Genomic DNA, 9,743 nt, shown 5'->3' on the forward strand with positions numbered 1-9,743 from the left:
GTAATTAACTGTGTATTTTTTGACTCCTGTGCGATGTAATATCAGCGTCTCACTATCACCTCTAGAGGAACAAGTGGTATTACAAGACGGGACGGTCTGGGCTAGTCAGTTAGCATGCTAATTTCACTAAATATCTCTGTAACACAACACATAGACGTATTTGACATAAGGACAACACTGTAACCTCTTCACATTCTGGTGATAATGTTAGTTCATTTTGAATGTTTAAACTTCTGCCCTTATCTTGAAAATATGACCTTAAAGGCTTTAGGATTGCCCAGGGGTTTAAAAATGGGTCCTTTCCCCCCCAATCAGACCCCCTGCCCCTATATGACATGGACTAATGCATTTACTCTACAATCATGATCACTTATTAAAAAAATCAGATTCATATACACATCGGCTTACACACAAAATCACACAGCAAAAGGCTCTATAAATACAGTGTGGAGGTAATGTTCATCGTGTAAAGTAGGCGGATTAACTGGAACCAGGTCAGAGCAAAGGCAGAGCATGCTCAGCTTTTCTCCTATTTAGCTGCTTTTTCCTCACCATTTTTTACTTGCTATTGCTTTTCTAGCTCTTTTTTTGGTGAGGTAGACTGGAATGGTTATATCCTCCAAGCCCACACAAGCCTGCTCCCCCACCAACACTTGTTTCCCAAAGTCTCAGTACCAACGCTACCATGAGGGTTTAGAATTTTATGAGCGGCTTATCCATCAAGCGTGCCGGTACATTCAATTACGCTATACGTGCATACTAGTGTGTGTTCATGTATATACTGTATATATATTAATTACGAATTGTAATTTTACTGTTATAAAAGAACAAAACATTTCATGCTGACTATGGCAAAATTTGGAATTTGGATGTTGCCGGTTTGTCATCATTGAAAGTTTAAACATGAGTTTGTGCTTCATGAATGAGTGAAACCAACAATACTATCCAGTGCTGCACCAGATCTATTTTGGTCTTTTGTTAAAAGACAGGATTTTCTGAGAAGACCATGTTTTCTGTTTTGAAAGCTTCTTTTAGATCCTGCCTGAGGTGCCTAGGCTGGGCTGGTACTGTATGTACGAGCATCTGGCATAAAGTGAGAGAATGAGTGAAGGAATGAGTGAAAGGCATTGAGTCTGAGCAATCTATTAGCGCCCATGCCTTTTAAAAGGTATCTCTTATAGATGGCTAGATGCATTTAAGCGATCAATGTGATGTCTCCGTAATGGTACCGAGTGAGAAAGAGGGAGCAGGGAGAAGAAGAGGGGCAAGTAAAGAAAAGGCAAAGGCCAGAGGGGAAGGAAATGGAGGAGATGTGGCAGGATCGAGGAGGAGAGGCTTGATTTTTATTCCACCAGTCAGAGTAAAGATTGCACTTCAGTGAGGAAATCTTCCTTTGTTTCTAACCACCTCAGTATTAAACTCATCCATCCTGAGAGAGCGAGAAATATATAGAGAGGAGGGAGGGAGGAGGAAGATGAGAGAGAGATTGAGAGAATCTGTGTCTGCAGAGCAGTCATCCTTCACCTGTAGCTAGCAGAGATCTTGGCTTGCATAATGTAATGTGAGGATAAAGCCTCCTTTATGACCAGCTGAGCCAATAAATCCGGATCAGTTGTGACCTCTTTTTCTTTCCCCTCTCTATCTCCTCCTGTCTGTGGTTGTCTTTGCTTTGAAGCGGACAGAGAATTTCAGCTGCTGAACTGTCTACAGCCCAGAAACTCTTTCTGATTCCTATTTCTGTCTTTGTTTCTTGAAGCAGCATCGCACAAGAAAAGACTATATTTATCTCTATATTTATCTCTATATTTATCTCACGCAAGGTGGAGAAAGTGGTGACACTTTCCACTTTGCGTTTCCCTGCTGGTCCAATGAAAAAACGATGTCAATTATACCTCATGTTCCCAGTATGTTTAATTGCCTGTATCTGTCTCCTTCAACACTAACCATACACTCTGGTGCAAAGTCCCTACCATAATTGTTTTCAATTAAAAAGTGCTGTGCCCCAGCTGTCCTTAGCTTGCCCTAGCTACATTATATTGCTGTTCAGGGGAACGGCTACCAGAAGTTGAGGGGTAGTAGTGTTTGGCAGCCATCGTTATGATCCAAGGGGGATCCACAGTTGAAGGCCTTATAAAGCAGTGGCTTGCTGGATCCATCTTTACAACAGCTTGGGGTGTTGCGTAATGGGTGATGTAGCCGGGGCTGGTGAGGAAGAATAAATGATAAATCCTAATGACGAATATAACGAGCAAGCAATAAGTGACTGAAACTAATAATGATAACATTTATGCTAAAGTTATAATTACTTCTGTCCTTCTGTTTTTTTTATAATCATTAGCAGGACTACACTCAGTTATGTGTATAGTATTTTATGGGCTTCATTTGTACCTTTTATGTCATTTTGTCTCATCCGTGTCCTAGCTACTGTTTGCTGGCCCAGATTCTAGCCCAGTTTTAGCCACACTTATTTGCTGAACTCAAAGAAACAGTGAGCCAGGATAGCCAAGAGCTCCGAAAATAGCTCGGTTCAGTCTGGACCAGCATGACGAAAACCCCAAATTAACACGTGAGTTGACAGATACCGTAAAATTGGGCCAGGTGGAGTATGTAAGAGGATGCTGCCTGGTCTCTAGAGGGCTATTTAGAGGAAAGAAAACTACGCCAGGATATTTTCACTATCTCCTCTCTTTGTTCCTAATTCCTCTCCTACAAAAGGCCACTGCAATCATTCACACACCAGTGTAATGTCTGAGGTAAATAAGGAGAGGGGGAGAAACAATGACAAGACAGAGGTACAAGGAAGTGAGAAATGGCCTAAAAGAGGAAAAAGAAAGGTGACAAGGAGAAAGAGAGGGTAAGAAATTGAGCATTAAGATGGTGTTAAGGGAAAAAAGAAAGAGGAAGAGGAGATGGAGAAATGACAGATGATGACGTAGAGACAGAGAGGACAGCATATACAGACTCTGGTAATAAATGCCACTTTAATGAAGTACTCTTTCTGTCTCTCCATCTTCATTGCTCTTTTTCCCTCTAATCTGTCTTTTCTTTCTAACCCGTCCTTGTTGCTCTGTCGCATCCAGTCTCTCTCTTTTTTCCTCTAGAGAGCATGGGGATTGAATAACTCATTACTAATTCATTCTTTCTCCCCACATATGTATTTACAAGGCCTTGAATACTGGTTAATTCAGTATCCTACGACAAAGTGCAGAAAAAACACATCCTTTATCTGTGTGATTAAGCTGCCTCCAAACTCCCGGCTATGGAAGAATCTGTCTGCCATACACTACTCAGAAGACAAGTCATACACCTTTGAGCAAAGGTCAGCAATCAATAGCTATTTTTTCTTATCTGTCTGTCAAGGTACTTTTAAGTGAATCTTTAAGAAACCGAAAAGAAATTCAGTCTAAATGAGATTTGGGTGAAATTAATAGATTCCTGTAAAATGAAGCTACATATATCCAGCCCAGGCCCGCCGTCCAGGGGGGTCAAAGAGTACAAATGACCCTGGCCGAAGGCCTACGGGGGGCTCTTGCAAAGGTGATAATGCTACATTATGAATAACAAATCCATGCTAGCTGTTAGCAGCCGCTGAGCAGCACAGTCCTGCTTGGCTAAATAACAGAGCTAACAGCTAACGCTAACGGAGGCTCCATTGAGTTCCATTATGAACACTAGCTCTAAGCAGCTTATAATACACAATTCAAACTAGTATAGCCAAGATTGTTTTTAATCAAAGCAAATCTTTTCCTAATAATATGAATTGTGTGTTTCGGTTTGTTCCGATTAATTCCTCCCTTGCTGTGTTGTGTTGGTACAGGCTGCTTGTCGGTACCAGACTCATTGGTAGAATTTCATTCATTGCTTTAATCAGAGTTTGTAGTTTTGTGGATACTCTACAGTTTGGCTCTGGTGTTTATTGTCCCAACGTAACAGTGCAAGTTTTAAAAAGCACATTTTCAAGGTGTGTGTAAGTGTGGGTGTGCGTGTGTTTGTGTGAAAGAGAGCCGCTGATGTCTCTGTGTTAGTGTAGTAACACATGCTGAAGTTCTTTCATTACCTCTTCCAGTGAAGTTGATTGGTGCATGTGTTCTCCCATCTCTCTCTCTGTCTGCAAAATATTTGAAAAGGTTACAAATGAATTTGGCTGAAATTTGGTGAACAGATCCCTGGCCCAAGGATCAGTAGAAATAAAATTGGCAGTGACCTCGATCTGGGATTCCTGCCATTTTAAATGTTTTGTAGCTTTAACTGTCATATCGTTTTACGTAATACTAGGAAAGAGCAACAACCGGAAAGAGTTTGGCTTGCAAATGTACAACGAAATATTACATGTCTCCAAGCAATACAACTATGGGATGGCTGTTCTTTTGTGCATTTGGGGAAGGTGAAGAAATACATTGGATATTATATCATAATATATCACTGGAACCACCAGCACTGTGTCTTTTAGTAGGCAAATCTTTGCCCCCGACCATGGCTCTGAAAGATCAGTAGCTTAACTGTACTGTGTAATGATGAATCCATGGCACTTTCCATGGTGCTGAAGAAGCAGACAGATTTGTAATTTCACCTTTTTCTCTCAGTACCGCCCTTCTGTTAGTTTTGTCTATGAGCTATACTATTCTGTAAACTATTAACCATATAAAATACTCATACGCATGGATGGATGGATGGGTGGGTGGATGCATGGGTGGATGGGTGGATGCATGGATGGATGGATAGATGGATGGATGGATGGGTGGATGCATGGATGGATGGGTGGATGCATGGATGGATGGATGGATGGATGGATGGATGGATAGATAGATAAAAGCATAGTTGGGGTTTGCCAAGGGACAGAGGGCTCAGCTGGAGGAGACAGAGCAGATGAGATGGGAGTGTGTGAGAGCAGGAAGGCATAAGATGGGCAAGGAGGGCAGGACATCAGAAACCTCTGGCACCAAGCTCAGTTAAGGAAAAAAAAAAAAACATATGCTGTGTGTGCATATATGTTTATGTAACATAGGTGATGAGGAAAAACTAAGCAAGGTTTTGATTAGATTTAGTCTTTGCTCTGAAGGCTCCACTGGTCTACCACTCTCCACCCTCCTCTCCACCTTCATTTTGTTTCTGCCTGGCCAATGTTTGCCAAGTCCTAGTCAAAAACAGCATTATCTCCAAGCCTGGGGCACATAAGGATCATTACTCGCCAACAAATATGGTGGCAGGGAGTGAACACTGTGACATATTGCACAGGGGGTTCGACAAGTCATGCTGATGGATCGATGCACCTCTTAATCTCCTACGATCACCATCTATAACATATCCTGGCTGCTATGATGGAAAACCTCTGTGGTTGTGGATATGGTGGTTGCAGATTGCAGCAAAACCTTGGACTCTGTTCCCTGTGCCTCAGCAGCAGAGTCTCATTGGGAAACATTCACATTCAACCAGAGCAGAATCAGAGGGTGTTTACTCCATCCATTAACAGCTATTATGGCATTATATTATAATGGAATATTGATGCCCGCATTGCACCACCATCTACACAAGACTCGTATTATGTTTCCTATTGATGAAATCATAAATCTGTGAAGAATGACTTATATTTGCTGGGGCTGGATATGTCACGTTCTGCCTCTGTTCAGAATCAGAATCAGAATCAGAAATCCTTTATTAGCACCAAAACGGGAAATGCATATTGCACATGGCATTCCCCTCTTCATCAACTTTACGACTTCCTCCACTATTACCAAAGCCCCTTCGTTGCCATCCGTCCACCAGATGACTCCGTACTTTCCCTCCTTTTCCAATCCCCTGACTGCCACATCCATCTTCTACACACCTGTTCCTACTTCCTACATCTGCTCTGCCTGGCCTCCTCACCTTCATCATTCAATCCCTCACCTACTGCCTGTTTCCTCTGATTAGATCCAGCTCTACTAGTAACAGCCCAGTTTCTTACTTCCCTGCCAGTGTGTCATCATTGCAATGCAGTTTTGTATTACCTGTCTGCTTGTTACCTGCCTGCAGGATCTGCTACCCAACTTGGACTGTTTATGCCTGTAAGCTTTAAACATGAATTTAGGGTCCAATGCCCTGCATGCATAATCAGCTGTTACAGGATATGCTGCCTTCGCTCTCTCCGGCATTGACCAACTTTATCAATATAATATCAATATACGTTTCCTTCAACCTCTCTGTTCAGACTGTACTGAGTCAACGCAGAGAAATACTGTATGTAGGCTGATTGATTCCACCAATGTTACTGTAAACATGAACATCACTCGTCTTTTCCATCCTCATCCTTTATTTCTGCTTTTTTCATCATAAAGGCATTACTTCAAGGCTACTTGTATTGGATCAGTGTTGCAATAACTACATTCTTCACCCTCGATGAACTGTTTGGTAATCAATAAAAGTGATGTTGAGCAGTCAAAACTCACTCTTCCATTTAATTGAGTTCACACCATGGACATTTGAATACTTAGAGATTTCAGGCATGTATAGATCTTTGATTATAGGACTATGTCAGCACTTTCCTTTTCACTGAATAAATCCACCCTGCTGGTATATTAAAACTATAACACTGAAATGCAAGTCAGCGGAATAAGCTACTATTGATGTTCAACTTGTTCAACAGAATCAGCTCCACAAAATGTTATATTCTTACAAGCAGAAAATGTTGGAAAATACTTTTTTTTATCTTCATTTGATCTACTGAAAATACACATAAATATAACCAATCGTGATACATGCTCAAGATTATTCTCATTCAAGAAAATGCAGTAGTTCAAATGAGCAAAAACGTTCATAAAGTGGCTAAAATTAATTCATTTGTTTTACCACCCCAAAAGATATTCAGTGTGACCCAAATTTAATTAAATATAATTGTTTTATTTTTCAAAAAATCAGACAAGCATACAACTACACGAACGTGACCAATTCATAAAAAGCAAGTCAAATATAAATAAAAAACATTAATATTTTACGGAACCAGTTATATCTAAGTTATTATTTTACTGTAAGATGATTTACAAAGCCATCCCTTTGTCCGTTAATATCCTGCTGATATACTTCATCTTCCAAATGTTGTTGAGTGCACATCATAGGTCAGTCAGATAAATAAAATCTCTAAAAACGAATCCCAGACTTTTAAAAGGCAGCAGGCTTAACTGTGCGGATGAAGGTTATAACCTGAGAGTAGCATCTACCATTCTCACAAAGAAATCTGGTTGGTGAATACAAAACATAAAGTACACACACACCTGAACACAGACCTACAGTATATCACTGAAACCACCTTTGTTTGATTATGCAAGTGTTGTTTTAGCTTGTCAGTTATCTGGCTTGTCCAAGGATAGCAGACTTTATTTTGTTTGTGCCATGAACAGTACAGTACACAATGAAAAAGCAAACAATGATTTAAAAGCCTTTTGTCCTTTAGGCTGCAGCCTTTTCACAAACTCTAAATGAGGTCTCTCGAGATGAGTTCAAACATAAAATAATACAGCTTACAGGTTGGCTTAAAGGACAGTGGATACGAAGGAGGAGGGGAGACAGACTTGAAGATAGATAGATAGAAAGGTTTGCAGATTATTGAGTGTTAGACTGTAGAATTGGAAGCATGGATGGAGATAGAGGCAGATAACTGTACAGGGAGCACACAGATGTACTGATTCGGGTGAAACCATTAGGTGACATATTGTGAGGCTGACAGCTCAGCAGACAGGTGTGAACTGTGAGAGAAATGTTGTCTGATAGAAGGTTCTTCGCACCCCGTCGTTATATAAAATCAGAGCGAGCTTTTCTTCCCAATCTAAAGCGACTGTGGTGGGAAATACAGAGCACAACTCTCACAAGTCAAATGAGACGAATATGTGAGCGACCACATTTCTTCCCCCAATTTTTTTCTTCTCTTGCATTGCCCCCCTTTTGTTATCCCCAGCCTCTCTTCCTCAGCCACTTTGCTCGCTTTCTTAGTTCAGCAACCTCCTTTAGTCTCTCTCTGGGGCACAGTAGTGTCGTAGCACTACACTAGATTTTCTGTGATGTTTTCTTTTCTCTCTGCTGCTCTCCTCGTTTATCAAATTGCAGAAGCTCACATAAAGCAAGTTAATGAGGCCAGTAGGGGGTGGACTCTGCTTTCATAGCAAAAAATGAAATATGATAGACTCTCTGCTGTGGCTTCTATAAACACTTAATCCCTTTTGATGTGTTTATATGAAATTATTTAAACTGTAAATTTACCTCTGCTGCCACTCCACCAAAGCAATGCTCTTAACAGACTGCAGGCCTGTACATTAGCAGCAGGCTTTCTTTCAACATTTGAGCTCACTGTGCAATCAGTTATTTCAAATGCCCACTTTTAACTTAATAGCACTCGCCTTGATTCAACATACGCCTGCAGTCAATAAGCTGTGCTAGTATGGAGAAAGTAAAGTGGATGATGCTTCTGGACTGTTTAATGCATAATTAACAAGTGAATAACTGGAATAGATACAGCTTCACGGAATCAGGCAGTGAAGGAAGAGGATGGGGAACATGTGAACGCCTTGCTTTGCTTTTACTTCAGATAGGACTCGTTTCTCAACACTATTACAGACACAGTCAGTAACTCTGTCAGTAAAACTTTGCCATGGGACAAAATGACTACACCAGCTGTAATTGCCAAATGACTTTCTTTGATGAAATGCTGTAAATGTGAGGTTTCAATCACTTAGTGGTAAAAACTAACCACTTAAGAGTGAGTGAGTGACTACCATCATAAAGCCATCTTTTTTACTGTAACGCTTGGCAGAAATCCTGGACATTAAATAAATATTAGAAAATGACTGCTGCAATAAGGATACAAACACCAAAGTACAATAAGTTTGTTACAATCGCTCCATTGATGACAATTTTCATTAGGTAGCCTACAGGCATACAGTCTAACTAAAAATGCAACAAGTCCGTTTTCTACATATAACAGACGGTGTCTTAACTTTATGTTGGCACGATGAGCAGACAGACACTTTTTCTGCTTTCTGTGCCAGTTGGGAGATTTTCACTGCAGCTGTTTTACGCGCGGTGTCGGCACAAAGCTTATCAGCAGCAGCAGGAGCAGCACGGCAGAAAACATCTTTTTTTTATTATCTCTTTATCGTCTGCTTTCTACCGCCAGCAGAGATTAAATCGAGTTGTTCAAGCGAAATGAATGCACAACCCTTTGAGTTGATGTCTTACCTTGAGTTGTCGCGGCTTGGAGAAGTGTGGGTGCGTGTGTTTGCAGCCCCCTATCCAAAATGGAAACTCTGGTCCGACTTGGTAACTCGACTCGAGGAAGAAAATAAAAACGTTTCTTTGTTGATTTGCAAAGAGCGCCAGAGAGGTGAACTAACTGCAGCTCCTGCTCGGGCACGACTGTCTGTTCTTCGGTGAGAATTAGTTTGCTTGTTTCTGACTGCCGCCCTCCCTCCCACTCATTCACTCTCACTCACTGTCTCCCACCCATGAGAAATAAATAATCTTTCATCTCTCTCTCTCTCTCTCTCTCTCTCTCTCTCTCTCTCTCTCTCTCTCTCTCTCTCTCTCTCTCTCTCTCTCTCTCTCTCTCTCTCCCCTAGCAGGTGGGCATATTTGAATAATGTGAGATCATTATTAAAGGCTGCTGGAGGCCAAAATGTGTGTCCTCCAGTCCCCCTTCCAAACCCTGCATGTTTTTAATGGTTTAACAAAACTGTCTGTTTGTGTGTCTGTCAGAGGACTTTCTCCAGCTGTCCGGT

At 41.1% G+C, this 9,743-nt stretch overlaps 1 protein-coding gene across 1 annotated transcript in view; it reads right to left on the reverse strand.

The window, feature by feature from the left end:
• camkvl (CaM kinase-like vesicle-associated, like) overlaps positions 1-9,317 on the reverse strand; it is a 35,582-nt gene extending 26,265 nt beyond the window's left edge. Inside the window, exon 1 of the mRNA XM_029435526.1 lies at positions 9,205-9,317. The gene's annotated coding sequence lies outside the window, so the exon portion shown is untranslated. The remainder of the gene's footprint in view (positions 1-9,204) is intronic.
• Between the last annotated feature and the right edge of the window lie 426 nt (positions 9,318-9,743).

The sequence above is a fragment of the Cottoperca gobio genome, chromosome 7 (genome assembly GCF_900634415.1).
Source record: "Cottoperca gobio chromosome 7, fCotGob3.1, whole genome shotgun sequence".
NCBI lineage: Eukaryota > Metazoa > Chordata > Actinopteri > Perciformes > Bovichtidae > Cottoperca > Cottoperca gobio.